The sequence below is a fragment of the Falco naumanni genome, chromosome Z (assembly GCF_017639655.2).
Source record: "Falco naumanni isolate bFalNau1 chromosome Z, bFalNau1.pat, whole genome shotgun sequence".
In the NCBI taxonomy this organism is placed as follows: Eukaryota; Metazoa; Chordata; class Aves; order Falconiformes; family Falconidae; genus Falco; species Falco naumanni.
In genome coordinates this window covers 53,651,879-53,669,454 of record NC_054080.1, presented here as the reverse complement: position 1 = coordinate 53,669,454, position 17,576 = coordinate 53,651,879, and the positions used below count along the sequence as shown (strand labels likewise).

General features: G+C 33.5%; 1 pseudogene; it reads left to right on the top strand.

The window, feature by feature from the left end:
- The first annotated feature begins 8,257 nt into the window (after positions 1–8,257).
- LOC121080736 overlaps positions 8,258–17,576 on the top strand; it is a 76,998-nt pseudogene continuing 67,679 nt past the window's right edge.

Genomic DNA, 17,576 nt, shown 5'->3' with positions numbered 1-17,576 from the left:
CAGATAAAACAATGTCTATCCTTGAATGCCATTTTCTTTTCCAGCTACCACTTCTTTTTTTTTTTTCTTTTTCTTTTTTCCAGTCAATGACAACTTGTGAAAAGATTCCTGAAGAATCTCTCATAATCTCTTTTAATAGCTTTGTATCCAAATCTGAGACAGGATGCCACTCTCATCTTCTATGACTAATACCATCAGAATAATCAAACTGTTTTTCTTTTTCTTCCATGACTCTTTATGAATTCTTAGTCCATCAGAGAATTCTCCTCACTCTCTCTGTCAACAGGAGTCCCAATGTGCTCACCAAGCCTAATTAAGTTTTTTTGGGTTGTTTTTTTTCCTTTTGAATTCTAATCCAGATAATCTCACCCACAAATTCAGCTAGTATCTTTAGGCAAAAAGCATAACCTTACTTTCTCAGTCCAGGACACTCTAATCAGGTCCAAATTAAACCTTCTAGCCTATAGATAACAAACCTTACATCATGTTCACCATGGTTAACAGAAACATATTGACTTACCTATATTTCAGCCCTACAATCACCTTTTCTCCTCAGGCATTGTGAATACCAGTGTTATGCCTATAGATCCTTCTTTGCTTTATATATTCGGATCACGTCTAGAGTTTAAGATACATATTTTCTGTTCCATTCCTGTGCAAATATTTTGATTCAGGCTTTCATCATGTCATATGATGTACCCTTTATTTTCAGTACTTCCAATGGCTATTCTTTTCTCCTTTTTTTGTATCAAATATTAACCTCAGCTTAATTTTCAGAAGTCTTAGCTATTGATTTTCTCTAAGCAGTATCAAGAGGATATTTTCTACCTCTCAGTAGCTCATGATGTTAATCCTCATCATTACATTACTAATTTTTCAAATAAACATCCTCCATGTTTTTATTTACACTTGGGAAGAATTTCCTGTAAACATCTCTCAAAGCTATTTCTTTAACTTCTTGTAAAGTCCTCATTAAAACTCTACTTTTCTCTGATGACTAAAACCACCCATAGAAGTGCTTATGCTCTTGAAAGCTCATACTACCATCTGCCATGATGACCACTTTTGTCTCATTGTTTCCCAGTGATTTCCAACATGTTTTTATCCATACATTGTCCATTTTGTTATAGTGTATGCTCTGGAAAGCACTGTCCATCTTTTGGTTCTGTGCCTGCACAAGTCTCATTACCATGGGATTTTGAGTCAGTGCTCACTTTATGATGAGCAGTGCTCACTTTATGATGAGGCAGTGCGCACTTACTAAATAAATATTTAGTAAGCATTCACTGAAAAATAGTAAAAAAACATGGGAAGTAGAAAACTAACAGAGAATTAATCCTCACTTATCCATGAGGGACATGACAGAACCCTGCATTGATTACAAGAAGTATTTAAAGATGTGCAGGGAGAGTAAGTGCAGATAAACTGAACTAATTTATTTTTGCTCCTTCTAAAATGAATGCTGCATAGTTTTTAAATTTCAGAGAACATGAGAACTGTCCCATATATTTATCCTTTGTGTAGGAACAGTGCTTCATATATGTTCTGATAAAGCTTCCTGATTATATCAGGCACTTATGTGGGATTTTTACTTCTTTGAAAATAGTTTAATCATTTATATTTCTAAAACCCAAAACATCCAGAGTAACTTATCAACTGATAATGTTTAATCAGCTAAGACATGGTCATTTTTATAATATTTTCCACTCATATATTTCTCTTCACTATTAAGAAGTCTTACTGCAAGTGCTTCAGGGTTAGAAGCATAAATTTCCTGTTTTTTATAGAACTGAACATAATGTTATGTTGCGAATTTAGCCTTATGTTATTGTATGTTTACAATGAAAATACAGTTTTAAGGTTTTAAAGACTGATCCAAACTGTTTTGTTGGGTTTTTTTAAGTTCCTGAATTAGAACAACCAATCTAAATCTTAAATGTTCTACTGAAATAATGTCTTCCTTCTTAAGAGAATAAATATTCCACTTCTCTGTACTTAGGATGTAATGTTCAGATAATTTTTTTATTTAAAAAGTCTCATTCTGTAAAACCAGCATAACTTAAAAAGTAAATGGGAAAATACACACAACAGTATCTTTTCTTCTTGAAATAGGAATGTATTCTAATTATAAAGGGCAAATGATCACAATGAGCACAAGCAGTCATGTAACTTGTCATATTACTCACTTGATGAATTTGAAATGAAACGTTTTATTTTCTTTTGATGCCTGTATATAGCTTCAATCATAACTCAACAGAAGAATAAGCTTTTAGATGTAATGAAACACAAAGCATTTTTTTTGTAGTGTGTGAGCTGCAGATATGGAATCCTTGCAATGGACTCTGGAATATGATGTTTTTTCACCAGACTCTTTCTTACAATTAAGCTTTAATCTAATGGAAACTAATTGTTTCCATAGCAGCTGTAACATTAACTATGAGGGTGTCATACTTTTACTGACTGTCTTGTTCTGCTAGGATTCCATTTTATTTTGACTCACCCTTGATCATGCAGAGCACATCCATTTATAGTCTGGTTTAAAAACCCAACCAAACAAACAAAACCCTACACAAGTTTCTTATTAAATTATTGCTCTTCTCTACTCTACTTTCTACCCCCATATTTTATAAACAAGGATTTTAAGGTACTTCCATTTCTTTAGTGTAAAGATATTCTATTTAAAATAAATAAATTTTAAAAATTTCCTGAGAGGATGACTGCTCCCACAGTCTTCCCCCAAAGTATGACAATCATATTTTGTCTTCATAAATACCTGGAGTGCATGAGCTCAAGCAGAAATGTGTATAAAATTCCACATGTAGATGTACATAGCTGCTAGTAGCCAAGTGCTCTGACTATAGAATCATACGTGAAATCATAACCATCTGATAGACTTCAAAGCCAAACATAGTTACTTCAGTCTCACACTACATTGAAAATGTTCTAAGAGCAGCTATTCAAAAAGCCAGAATTTATTTTAAAAAGCAACATGCAAGAGTAGTATAAACAAACAAAATAAAGTTAACTCCTCAATTAAAAGCACACTTTTGTGTTCCATATACCTGTATTATAACCCCTGCTGCAAGGAAAGCTAAACTCAAAAAATTAGGAAAGATAACGGTCATGCTTTAGTTTCATAGTTAGCACTTAATCCAGATATAATCAACCACCACAGCCACTCTTCAAGTGTTGTAATTTTGTCAAAAAGAACAAAAAAAAAGAAAAAGAAAAAAGAAAAAAGAAGAAGCAGAAACTATTATAAAACCTTCCTCTGTCCTTCAAATAATTTTATTTTCAGCTAAAGGAGTAACTTAACAAAGACAACTCTGAAGTTATTCCTTGTCCTAATAGATGTCTCATTATTGTAGCAGATTATGATGCAGTGAAGTTAAGAATTTTATTTTTTTTTTACTATCCTGTATATTAATGGTTTTTCAGTTTTAGCATTTCCATGATCTTTCTATCACAACAATATTTTCAAAGAGGTATAATAGTTCTAGGTCACTGTGGATTCACCAGTTTGCAACAAAGTTCAGCAACTAAGTACTCTCAGTAGAGCCAAAGGACTAATTGGGATAAAAGCCTTTAACTCCCTCTTCTGACCAGATCTAGTTTAATTTAAAAGTGCTAAATAAGGCTAATTGTTTTGTATATTTCACAGATTTACAAAAGCTCCTTGAACTTCAAGGCTACTAAACAAGTTATTTTAAATTCCCTTAATTGTTTATAAACTTTTCTGACATGGAAGATAAAAAATCTTTTTTTTTAGTTCTGGAAGAGTTTTAACCTAGTAAGCACAGCAGCAGCCTTTCTGAAGCCTTTGCTGTTGAAGATATAGGGAAGGAGGTGCTATTTCAGAGGACTGATGGTCAGAATATTCACAGCTTTTAGAATTAATAACTGCAACGGCATGCAGAAGTGAAAAGGGGGGAAAAAACCCAAATATTTTTTCTGTCTGATGTGGTTGTAACATTCTACCCTATTCACAGAGCAGAGGGCGACAACTACAACATCTACAGTCTAAAAGAAGTTTTGTGTTACAATGTATTGTCATCTGAGCAAATATTTTAATAAAATTCAGAGAAGATAGTATTTAAAAAGAAGGGAAGGGACATCATGAAAATCAAAAGGAATTGATATCTGGAGTGATTATGATTTAGTTATTTCTTCATAACTACAACTAATTAATGTTTAACAATAAAGAAATGTTATTTCTTCATAACATAACCAATTAATGTGCTAACTTTTTTTTGTGTGTGTGTGTGTGTCTGGATGTGCTGTGACAGTCTTTTTCTTCTGACCAAAAGACCTCACATTACTGCTTTTCCAACTCTTATTATGGACTGTTATGGTATTTCCCAATGCTAGGCTTGGAGCTGCTACTTCTAAGAAAGAATAATTTTCTTATTTCCAGTTTTATTGCCCAGAATTAGTTATTTGTGTTCAAATGTAGTAATTTTTTCTTCAAACTTTAAATTCTGAATGCAGTAACGTTTTTTTGTGTTTTACATATCTTAATTATAACTATATATACATAGTATAGGCTCTTTTTTTCTAGCTTCTGGAATAGAGGACATATTTTGGAAATTAATTGGCAAGATCTTCTGGAGTTTTTTTATTACAAAGAAGCAAACATTTCAGATTCTACTTAGAAATAAGCTATAAACCACTTTCACAGACAGTGTTAAACATAATGCATATCAAGAACTATGAAGCAAAACAACAGTGTAGGTAACTACTAAAAATGTTGTAGCATAGCAAAGAAAAAAATCAAAAATATAAATATTGCATCTAAATTAATTTAAGCTAAATAAACAAGACTCTGGTAACATCTTCACGGGATTCTGAGTATATCTTCTTTTTTTTTCTCTCTATGTCTTGTTTAAAATGGAGAACAGGCCAGCACGTCAAGTTGTCTTGCCCATGTTGACAGCTTACTATGAGAACCATACTCCTCTCACTGTTTATCTCCTTGAATTTAGTGCTGCCTTTTCTATTAACACAAGAATATTGCCCTGCCCCGTGGGATAAGGAGAGCTTTTAACTTCATAGGAGTGCAGCAATGAGCACAAGCAACCCATATTTCTAGCATGAATCTGACTAAGTGATCTCAGGCTTCACAACACAAGCTTTTAAGGAGATTGCAGATTACCTACTGATGTTCAGAGTACCTTGAACTCTGCATATTCAGAACAGCAGTTACAGAAGCATATGTGACTGTCCCACTGTATTAAGCTTTTAACAAAACTATTAAGTAACACTGTTGTGCTACACAATTTTGGTATCCCAGAAAGGCGTAAGCATCTAAAAAGGTAATATGTAGGGTTTCCAGTCAAAGATATTACATTACAAAAAAATTTACTGCTTAAATAAATGCCTAGAACTATTACTTAAAGGCAATTAAGATAGTGATTTTACTGTTAGATTAGTACATCATCTTCATCAAATCAAACTCTCCTCACTGTACTTCAAAATCTCGTATTAATTTTTCTTTTGGTCCTGATTTTGTTTTTCTTCTGTTTCCTCCCTTTAGACTACTGACTGTTCTGGTTTGGATGGGCCGTTACTTAGGAATTGTTAATACTAAAGATAAAAACTTCTATCTCATTTTAAAATCTCTTTTGGATTGCCATGAAATGCAATAGCATTTTGAATTGAGAGTTTATTTGAATGGTGTCTAGTTAATTGATATTATATACAACTTTTAATTTTGTCTTTAATGTAGCCAGAATATTATGAATGCATTCCTTTAATTAGAATATGATGAAAATCAGACTAGGGATACAAAATCGAAATCTCTCAAGGCCATTGTCTTGGATAACACACTTCTTCAGAAAATAATGTTCTGTTGTCCCAATAATTCTTTGTCAGGAAGGAAAAGATTTTATGCAACTGCAGGCTACAGTATAACTAGTATGTAGGCAGGTAGGTTAGAATTTTCAATTTTTTGAGGTATTTTCTTCTCTCTGGCTTCACCAATATTGCAGATAATGTAGTACGGAACTGTACTGAAATATCTGTTAGTATCTTACAGTTCAACTTAACCTAAAAAGTTTTACTAGGTAATATCTTCCTGGGTTTTTTCTTTGGTAAATTTTGCTCAGAGCAAAAACACAACAAAATGTTGCATTTCTAAACCCTCTTGTGCTGGAGGAAAGAGCAGCTACTCTCCTTCAGACCAAAGAAGAGGGGAGAGAGGACTGAAACAAAACAAAACAAACAACAAAACAAAAAAACCAAACCAAACCAAACCGAAACAAAACAAAACAAAACAATTAATGTAAGTAAAACTTATCGATGATCCCTTTATCCAAGCTTTGAGTGGCCAATTTCTGGTATTCCTCAGAGAACTGCAGCCTTTCATAAAGCGCCTAATAAAGCTTTTTTAATATGAATAAAAGTGATTGATTTTAATAGCACTCAACATACTACTCGTTAAAGTTTTTTAATCTCTAATTTCTCTTTGTTGTTTTAAAAAATAATCTTTCTAATGTCTTCACTTATGGAAAAATCTGTACCTTTAAAGTTAAATTCCTGTAAAAGAAAAATAATCAAAATTGAATACGAAACTGTAATGCTACCCATAGATATTTTTTTCAAAATTACATATATGTGAATTAAAAATATCTGACGGAAATGTTAACATCAGATCTCACAATAATCAGCCTAGAACTTATTAAATTTAGGATTCCTCTAATATTTTGATCTCTATCAATTGTCCCAAGTACTTCTTGTCAATGTTTTATAAATTACATGCAGTACAGTATTGCTCAATACATATTTTTCATCTTAACATATTGCTTTACATTTGAACATGAACGTAAGTAGATGTACTGTATGAATTGAAAATCTGTTACCAGGCAAAACAAAATTCATACACTCTTCCCATATGTTATCACCTTCCATTTACCCATGCTGAATTCAATCTGCTGTCATGTTAAGCACGCAATTAGCTAGACTGTTTTGAAGTGGCTCTTTCCTTTCTTATTCTTTGCTTAGAAGCATTTTCAGCTGTCACCTCTATTTAAGTATATGCAATAAACTTTTTTGAAAGTAAGAACTTTAATGTATTTTAATCTGAAAACCATTTTCAATGGGTTTTCTCCTTTATTTCATCTTGTATCTGACAATCAAACCCACACCCACAAAATTTCATACTGATAAGTAAAATTTTGCTTTGTTAGTTCATTTCTAGACAGCATACATGAAAACAGAACTGCTAATCAACAAAGAACAATAATTCTTATGTGCATTTGTAAAAGTACATGGAATTATATTTCACAGACATGAATAATGTTTGCCTCTGTAAACACTTCAAATATTGAAACGGGAGATTGAAATATTATGGGTTTTATTCACTAGCCTGTAACCAATCTTTGGTCTAATGCTTTACTTCACAACATCAAAATAACTTATCCAGTCCTCTAAAAATTTTGTTCCTATCCTAGATTAACAAAGCAGAAATTAAAGGAGAGTGAATGCTTTCAAAATGTGTATGTTTCTCTTTTAATTTCAAAACAAAATCAATGAATTTCCAAATTAGAATGAAACGTAACCTTCCAAAACACTTCATTAAAGCTATGGGAGTGGTGCCTGTATGGTATTTGTGATTAAGACTCAATATTTATGCCCTGTCTTCTATTTTACTCCTAGCTGAAGCAGGGGCCTGATCATCAGCATCCTCACGATTCTAGTAGGTCCTTTCTTACAGGATCAAATATTTTAACCTGGATTAGAAATAACTTCCTCAATTCAAGCTCAGTTAAAGCATTTTATATTCTCGCCAAACAACCCACAAATTCATCTAAGCAAACATGGCTTAACCAAGGGTAAATCATGCCTGACAAGTTTGGTGACCTTCTATTACACATTGGTGGATGAAAGAAGAACAGCTTATGCTATCTACCTCGACTTGTGCAAAGAATTTGACACTATTCTGCATGAAATCTTTGTCTTTAAACTGCAGTGCCATGTGTCTGACAGATGGACCCCCTGGTGGATAAGGAATTGGCTGGAAGGTCATACTCAAAGAGTTATGGTCAGTAGCTAGATATCCAAGTAGACACCAGTCACAAGTGACATTCCTCAGGGATCAGTATTGGGACTGTTTAACATATTTGTTGGTGACATGGATAGTGGGACTGAGTGTACCCAGAGGAATTTTGCTGACACCAAGTGGTACAGTTGACATGCTGGAGGGCAGGGATACCATCCAGAAGGACTTGAAAGGCTTGAGAGGCAGGCCTGTGTAAACCTCATGAAGTTCAACAAGGTCAAGTGCAAGTTCCTGCACAGGGGTCAGGGCAATCCCAAGCACAAATATAGGCTTGGTGGAGAATGGATTGAGAGCAACCCTAAGGAGAAGGACTTGGGAGTGTTGGTTAACAAAAAGATCAACATGATCCAGGAGTGTACGCTTGCAGTCGAGAAAGCCAGCTATACCCTGGGACGCAGAAAAAGAAGCATGGCCAGCCGGGTAAGAGAGGTGATTCTTCCCCTCTACTCCGCTCTCATGAGACCCCACCTGGAGTGTTCACCTCTGGAGCCCCCAACATAAGAAGGATATGGACAGGTTAGAGTGAGTTCAGAGGAGGGCCATGAAGACGATCAGAGGCCTTGAGCACCTCTCCTATGAAGACAGGCTGAAAGAGTTGGGGTTGTTGAGCCTGAAGAAAAGGCTTTGGGGACACATTATAACAAACTTCCAGTATCTAAAGAAGGCCTACACGGAAGCTGGAGAGGAACTTTTTAGAAGGGCATGTACTGATAGGGCAAGGGGTAATGGCTTTAAACTGAGAGAGGGTAGATGAGATATTAGGAAGAAATTCTTTACTATGAGGGTGGTGAGACACGGTTAACAGGCTGCCCAGAGAAGCTGTGGATGCCCATCCCTGGAAGTGTTAAGGCCAGGCTGGATGGGGCTTTGAGCAACAAAGGCACGGGGCCTTGAAACTAGATGATGTTTAAGTCCCTTTCAACAAAAACTGTTCTATGATTCTATGAAATACATATGTTCTGACAAAACTATTTACTAAAATATAGCCATTGCTTTTAAAGAAACATACATGTTTAATTGGGCATTCTAGAATAACTAATAAATTATATAAACTGAAGTGAATAATTTTTCAGATCCAACTTCCCTCTCCCCACACCCCACACCCCCCACAAGACAGTGTTATAAGTTAGAAGACTTTCTTTCAAACCAAAGATTTAATAGGAAAGATGTAGTCTCATGATTTATAGATTATCACTGGCCACCTATATGTACATAGTTATAAGTTGATCATGATACAATTTGCACAAAACTGGAATATAAGGCATAATTACACAACTATTAGGAAAAATCAAAGTGGACCTTCCCTCATGATAGTTGTTGTACAATTAGTAGAACTCTGCTATGTTTTAATTCAGTGAAGGAGTTATACATAGAAGGTGTTGCAATATACCCCTCTGGGACTTAATTATGTCCTGGGAGAAAAATACATGCTTGTAGGAACGTATTTTCCAAATGAATGAGGCTTTTTACACATTTAAACTAAATCCAGTTTTGTAGGCCCTGCCAATTTACTTCAGTAAATGATTTCATTAAAAACTTTCATCAAAATTTAGGCAGTTTATTTTACTGGGGAGAGAACAAATCAGTAAAAGACCAAAACACATTCATAAAGCAGTCAGGTCACTGGGTTACTGATGAAGGGTTTCCAAAGATTCTTGCAGTTCATGTCATAAGCTGATTAAATATAAGAAAAGATGTAATTTTTAATTTTTCTTTTGTCACTACCCTAATTAATATGAATATCAACATGTTTATTATTATTGCTAGAACTGGTTTAATATTATACTATACTCAATTAATTAATTAGGTTTTCTGGATTTCTTCTACTTCCTTGGTCTTTTTCTAAATTGTTTTATATATAGTTAGGCAGAAATGTAAATTCTCTTGCTAGAATATTTTAAGTCATTTCCATAAATATATCAAGTACTACTACTCAAAAGAATAAAGGTTTTTTAGAAGGGATTTCAGGTTGAAGGAAATACTATCAAATCTCTTGTAGACATCAGTAAAATAAATCTAAAATTTCTTCAATAAATTGTTTATTTCTAAGAATAAGTTCCTACAAACCTAACAACATTCAAATGTTGTTAATTAATAAACCATTGATCTGGAAGTTCTTAGTTTACTAGTAACCAATGATGACCTGACTACATTCAATGCTTTTAAAGAGAAACCTACCAAAACCAGTTATATGTACACCTGGAGCTTCCAAAGGCCTAAAATCTTAAAGTGGAAAGAAAGTGTAAGCAAAATAATTAGCAAAAATAATTTGTGTAAGAACTTAGAAGAGATAACTGAGGTTGTTTAAAAAAAGTTTACTAGATGGAGAAAAAGTCCTGGTTATATGTGTCCTTGAAACAACACTCCAGACAGTAAACTAGCTCTGCTTGAGAGTATCCTGGAGGGTCTCTGCAAACATGCCAGTTAATTTAAACTTAGTACAGAGTCTGCAGCTTGTTCATTCTCAGGGATGATAATAGAACTAATCAATTCTCAGCCAGCTTACATAAAAGTACCACATGTTATAAGCAATGAGCAGTACACAGAAACATCTTTTCTTGAAAAAGGAAATTTACACACACATTCATTTAGTGATATTAGCTACATCTCAGGTTTGTACATCTATTGTACTTATACATACCATTTATTTTTTCCAGTGGAAATAAAAATAGATTTAAATCCTTCATTAGCAAGAAGAGAGGAAAAAGAAACAGAAAAAAAAAAAAAGAAAAGAAGAAGAAGAAGAAAGGCAATAGAACTAGGTAGAACTAGGTAAAATCAATCATTTTAGTGCATTTCACCATAAATCAAAAGATCAAGAGCTCAGGTATCTACATAATCTACACAGGAATTCTCATTACTGTTTCCCAGAGAATTTCCTACCTAACTCACCTTCTGACCAATGTAATATTACAAAAAGTCTTTATAGCTTTTGTCCCATTACTCTACAGTGGTCTTTGAAATTTCTTGGCCTCAGAATAACACTTTGATCACTCAGGGAATGACATCAAGCCTGGCTGTATATGCAATGAAGCTGATGTGTAGGTTGTCTTTAAGCAATTGCCTCCTCTGCACAAAAAGATTGCTTAGAAATTCATATTAAATCTCTAGCTAGTGATCTGGTGAATTGAAAATCTAAAGCTCTGTAAAGAAAGTAAGGGAACCTCTGCGTAATATATGATTTTCTGTGTGAACATTTCAAGTGCATATTCTCGGCAACAGATGAAAAAATGTTACTGAAACTTTGAAAGAGATATAATGGAAATTTAAACTAATAAAATTAAATAAAAATATTAAATAATAGAACTATAAGAAAAATTTTAAAGTAAAAAATTTAAGGAAAAATTTCTACTGTTAGAGATTAGCTACAAGATCTGTTACTCCTTTATATGATTTTCAACTAACAGTAAATTTGCATGCACTTGAAAGAAAAAATTGTTTGTGTTACCTTCCCTTTCAAAATTTTCTAGAAAAAAGAATAAAAAAATCCTATATGAACAAGTTATTTTTTTCTGAAATCATAGTTCATTAATAGTTCAATTGTTACAATTTATCCTAAGGATAGGAAATAGTTGTCAAGTATATAGGTACTTCTGGGACATTGTCAGTTTTGTTCTATAAATATCACTGCTATTTCATAGGTATCTGAATGCAAATTATAACAACTCTGTGCTCCAGAACTCATTGAGGCACACATATTTCATCAGTCTTCCTGAACATGTAAGCAAGTAATTTCCAATAAAATTTTCTCTGTCATGGTATAGCAACATAGTTCAAAAGTGCCAAAAAATACTAACTTCTTTACAAACAGGCACTTTTCCCAGCATAACAGCTACCAAAAAAGACAGGCGTAGTCACCTAGACAGTCAATAAAACAAAAAAGGGTGAGATGACTAATGCATATATGATCTTCTTTATACCATAGTGCACAGATTCAAAAAGTCACAGGGTCACTTCTAAAATGCAAATTGCTAACTTTCAAAGTCAGCTCTTGAATCTGAGGTTATTGTATTTGTAAAAGTCAATACATATTTCTTTTTCAGTCCATACAATTAAAAATGTATTCAATTTTTTGACAGATTTTTAAACCCAGGAAAATCTAATAAAGTACTGGGAAATAGCAGAAATTAACAAATCCTTGTTTCATTTAAAACAGAGATTGTTTTTATACTTTGAGTGATTCTTCAATTATATGAGTATGGTCAATCTTTCAACTACCGTTTTGTTAAAATGTTGGAAAGACTACAGATTCAGTGTCACAAAAAAATAATTAAGTCAGTTTATAACATCTATTCAACATGGAGAATTTTTCTCATGTCTGCTCTCCTAAGCAGCACTAAACATCTGATCCAGAGTTTGCAGTTTTGTTGTGATAAAATCTATGGAGCTTCAAAAGCACCAATATGTCATTTTATTTATTATCATACAAAATATCTAAAGTGCATGGTTGTCATATTGAATTCAGAAACAATGAGAAAGTTTTTACATCATATTAACAATTGTCTAGAAATTCATTGCATTTTCTCCCTAAAAGTTATATTTATGTCTTCATGTATTTAGGTGGAGTAAAGAATATTAAGTAATAGACCATTTTAAACTACTGCAGATGAAATGATTTGGAATAGAAAAAATAGATTAAATTTAAGAACTTAATACCAACAAGTTTTGTACATTGCCAAGGTAGATTTATATTTGTGCATGTAAATTTTCACCCTTTGTAGTGTCTTGTTTTTTCAGTTCAAAAATTTTAAGCAATATTTAGAAGTTGTAGATCTCTGTGAGATCTGTTCTTCATTTCCTTAGGTCTTTACTACCTGTAACATCTACTTCTTAAAGTGAGTGGATCTGAGGAATTTAGGTTTTTACTATAGGTATTTTACTGGATGTCCTGGAGCCATACTTACAGGTGTACGGGGCAGTGCCTTTCGAAAACTAATAGGCATTTTGTTTCTTGTGGAAAATATAACTTAAAGAGGTATAGTTTAAAAACTGCCTTTTCTGGTTTTGCTTGTGAAGTAACTCTTTATCATAGCAGTACAAATTATTTTAATGGAGCAGTGTACTGAAAAAAAAAGATTAAAATGTTGCTTTGTGTTAATCTGTGTTGTATTATATAGGAGAGCTTGCCTCTGTGTGCCTTTTCTTATAGAGGTTGAATGTCTCACTCAATCTATTTGTGTTCCATGATTTTAGTAATACCTTAAGTAACAGCTGGAAAATTCACTTCAGAAATAAGTCAGCTTTCATTAAGACGATTTTAGTCTGTGGTTCCACAGTTCTTCTGAGATTTTTTTTTCCTTATGTTTAGAAGGTGTAGTACTGCCATGACTATTTTGGTGACTAGGAGCTTACCTGAGCTGAGTTATAATAGAACTACTAATCTTCAAGTGGAAAGAACATACCCACGGATGAATCAGAAATACTGTTTTTACTCTGCAAAGCAAGACCAAGTTTCCTATCATTAGGGTCAAGAATCAGACCTCCTTGTCCCTGCAGAAAGAAAAAATAATTTCTTTACCAAGACATTTATAAATTACTTAGGAAACCACAGTCTGTGAGCAAATCCTGTTAATTGCCATGGTAGCTACAAATTTTCATACTATGTAATCCTTAATGAATTCTGATAATAATAAATAAGTTAATATGGAGTGAGCTGACGATGAGGAAGCTAGGAATACCTGCAGCTGTAATTTGTCTTTTGTATGTTGGAAAACTTCAAAGCCCAGTGGTCTACAAACTACAAATTATTCTTACACTCTCTTTTGCAGGAAAATATGAAGGAGTGTTAAGATTTTGATTTTCTAGTCACAATAAATAGAATGCTTGGGAAAAAAAAAGGAAGGTCTTTTCATAGATAACTATTGTGGAATTATGATAAGGCCAGTAAAAGTTGATTAAGATGTCTAATAAGTTTCTTTTCATAGATCACGAAAATGTATACATTGTGTGTAAACAGAGCAGTCTGTCATTATTTTCCATTATCATGCACCTAATAAAAATACAGAGATTAGAGTGTTAATTTTAATAGACAGTATTCCCCTTCATTATAAATATTTGTGTTTAATGAACTCACAATGTCAGTCAAAAGCTATTTATTACTATATAAACAATGATCAAGTTAGCAAGTAGGAACCACTCAGGTTAATTAAACCTCATCAAAATAGGTAGAAACAGTATTACTTTAAAGACATCTGATTTGATTCTGAAGTTTTAATCAAATAGAAGGCAGAATGAATCCAAATGAAAAGGGATTAATCTCCATGGAAAGCAAGAACTTTTACAATTTATTAGCAAAACCAGTTATCAATTAGTAAATGTTGTACAGGTATTTGGTAAGTGTTGTTTATTTCATATCAAAATATAGGTGGGGAAAAGAAATAAATATGATGAGCTGAATTCTGGCTGAATTTTGTGCAAAGTCAATAACAGTCTGCCCTGTAGTTTTCCTTGTTGAGTATCTAAGCTTCCATGTAGCATTTCTAAATTCATCATATTCTTTTATAGTTACAAAGTAAAGGCATTAAACAAGACAGCTACTGAAATTATTCATACTATGATGAATAAACTTAAACAGGAGGTTTGCTTTCCCTTTAATTTTATCTGTTCACTTTGTTTCACAATCTTTAAATATAGTAGATGTCTTTAGATTAAAAAAAAAAAAAAAAAAAAAAAAAAAAACCAAACTAAAACCCCACAAAACTGAAAATTGCTTACTAGTTGCAATTACAAGAGGGCAAGAATCCCCTCTTATAGTAGTAAAAGTTTTGGTCCTGTGACAATGGCTACCCAGGAATGAAAGAGACTCTCTCTTTTGATGGCTTTTAAAATCACTTTATCTGAGAGGCGATCACCTTACAAGATAGGGTTTGCTTCCCCCTTCTTTTAGGTCTTTAACCTACTTGAGAGAACTGATCTTTTAACTGTTATCCTTTTGCAAAAGAAAGTAACCTTAGTAATAGGAAACCTCATGTCAAGTTTAACAGTTAACAGTTAATTTAAAAGGTGATCACAAGAGAGTTGGCTTCTTTTAGCTGTTTTGGCTTTAATGCTGAAAATAATTGGCACACAATAACCAGCAGAAGGAAGCCACTTAGAGGATGTTAGCTATACTATAAGGCACAGAGAGAGATACTGCAACATGGGTTATATTTTTCAGGTAGACGTTCCTCATATTCGTGCTTATTTGCTGATATTAACATTCTGCACCTTAGCAAAGATGTCACCTTGAACTTCCTGATGATTACCCATTTTCTCTCACTGACAATTGACAAGCCTGACATACTCATCAAGCTGCTGAATTTGTAATTTGCAGAGAACTTTCCTCAATAGCACCTGGATAACAGCAAAGAAGTGCTATAATGTGAATCTAGCATGCATTTTAATGCAACTCTTGCCTTAAGACAACTGCTGGCACAGCAACTGAGTTTTTTTCACCAGTCATGGAGAAAAATAATGTAGCAAGACACAAGGAGTACCTGAGCTGTGATTCCCATCTCTTTTAAAACTTTTTGCTCCAATTAGCTAATAGGTTTATTCTTAATTTCTGCTATTCAAAAGAGGCTAAATAAAACCTTCAGACTTAGCCCAAAGGCTGGCCTCTGGCCTCCTTGTCTGCAGCTACTTGGTACTTTATGTTACATGAACACGGCTTCAATAAATGGTATAAATTAAAATTCATACATAATTCAATATGATCCTTTTTTCATCTTTCTTGTTATTATTTTCTATAGATTGAACACAGAAAAACAAACACTTCTTTGAAAATACTGTAAGTAATTCCAGCAACTGTACAAAATTAGTGTTGTGAAGTTTCTAAAGGATATTCTTCTCTGATGCAGAAGGTTCAGAATTTGAGGGAAAGAGCAGTCATAGTCCAAAGAGAAAACAAGTCATACTGATGGATTCATTTCTTCTTGTACTGTTTTCTCAAATATATTACTTACACTATATATAGTAAACCTTTTAATATCATGATCCTAGATTTTTGATTTCAACAAAGGAAAACATGGGTAAACATGAAGTCTGGTATTAACATGTTGACATGATTAATGTAATGTGACATGTAATTGCATCTTTTCCAGCAAAAAAGAGACTAACCAATATTCTAAGGAAATTGCAAGTATGTGATTGACATGCTAGTGATGTCTCTGAAACTTATCCACCAAAAACTACAAGAAACCTGGGCACAAAAAAGCAAACAAAGAAACTGGAAAACATAACTACAAAAAGTAGAGTCAAGGTCATTTCCTACATCCAAGTTTCAGGCACAGATCTATTCATAGACACAAACACTGTAATCTTCATGGTGTATTACCTAGCTAACCTTACATATTCACATACAGACTTGGAAAACAGGGGTTAAAAAGTAATAAAAATGACTATTGAAACCAAACAGATACAGAGAAACAAAAATATTCCTTTCAGGATCACCAAGTCTTTCCAGTGACCCTCTTTATGTGTGCATTTGATTTCTTTTTATAAGACACCCTTTATTTAATCTGAAGCCAGAACATTTTTTCTTGCCAGAGCTATAGGGTGGAGTACAAGAATGCAGCCTTGACCAGAGGGCTGTGTCTGTTTAGTGACAGAAAGGATACCATTATGAAATATCAAACAAATGTCAAAGTTAAAAAATGAAACACGGAGATAAAGGGGCACAACTATTCATAAAGGTTACCATTTTAAAGTATTAATATTCATATCCATAAGGACATGTTTGCCATGAATACAAGCCAAGCCTGATCTGCAAGATACAGATGGAGTACTCCAGCTTTTTAGTAATTTTCTTTGATTATAATTACATATGTTAGTAAGGGCAGAGGTGGTCAACTTTAATGCTGCTGAGTACAGCATATGAACACTTAAAATGACAGAGAGTGTCTCTGCTTTTTAGGTTAATGGGAACATAATAGACCTCAAAAAGCCTGCTTTCCCCTTCTTTCTACCAGCAAAGGCCAAGCTCTCAAATGCAGCACACGAACAGATTATTTACCAAGTTAGCAGGAGCTTGACTTAACCAAGGTCGGACAGCCTAAAGCTGTCTCTCTAGTGCCAAGGAGAAGCTAGAATATTTATTATTTTCAAATGTTCAAAGCATATTATTTCCTTCTGAAATACTTAACTTGCACTGTAGGCAAATCTGCAGGTAACTACACTATTGAAATACGAACCTTTTTCATAGCTCTAAAATTCACACTATTTTAAAGGCTATTTCACCAGGTAATTCTTCTAAATGAATTACCACATTATTTTGTGCAGTTGTATAGCCCTAGTCTCTAGAATATGACTACTTATCAACAGAAAGCCATGGCTGCAGCCTACTCCTGATGCTATTGTGCAAGCTCCATCAACCCAATCAAGGCAGATCAACTGTTACACAGTAAGATGAGCACTAGCACAATATAGAACACAGACCTCTTTGCTTGGTTGGAAAGTTTTTACCTTTTGATGGCTGGAACATAATAATAAATTTGTCACTGCAATTTTTTTCTGCTGCTTTTATCCATTCCAGGGGGATGCA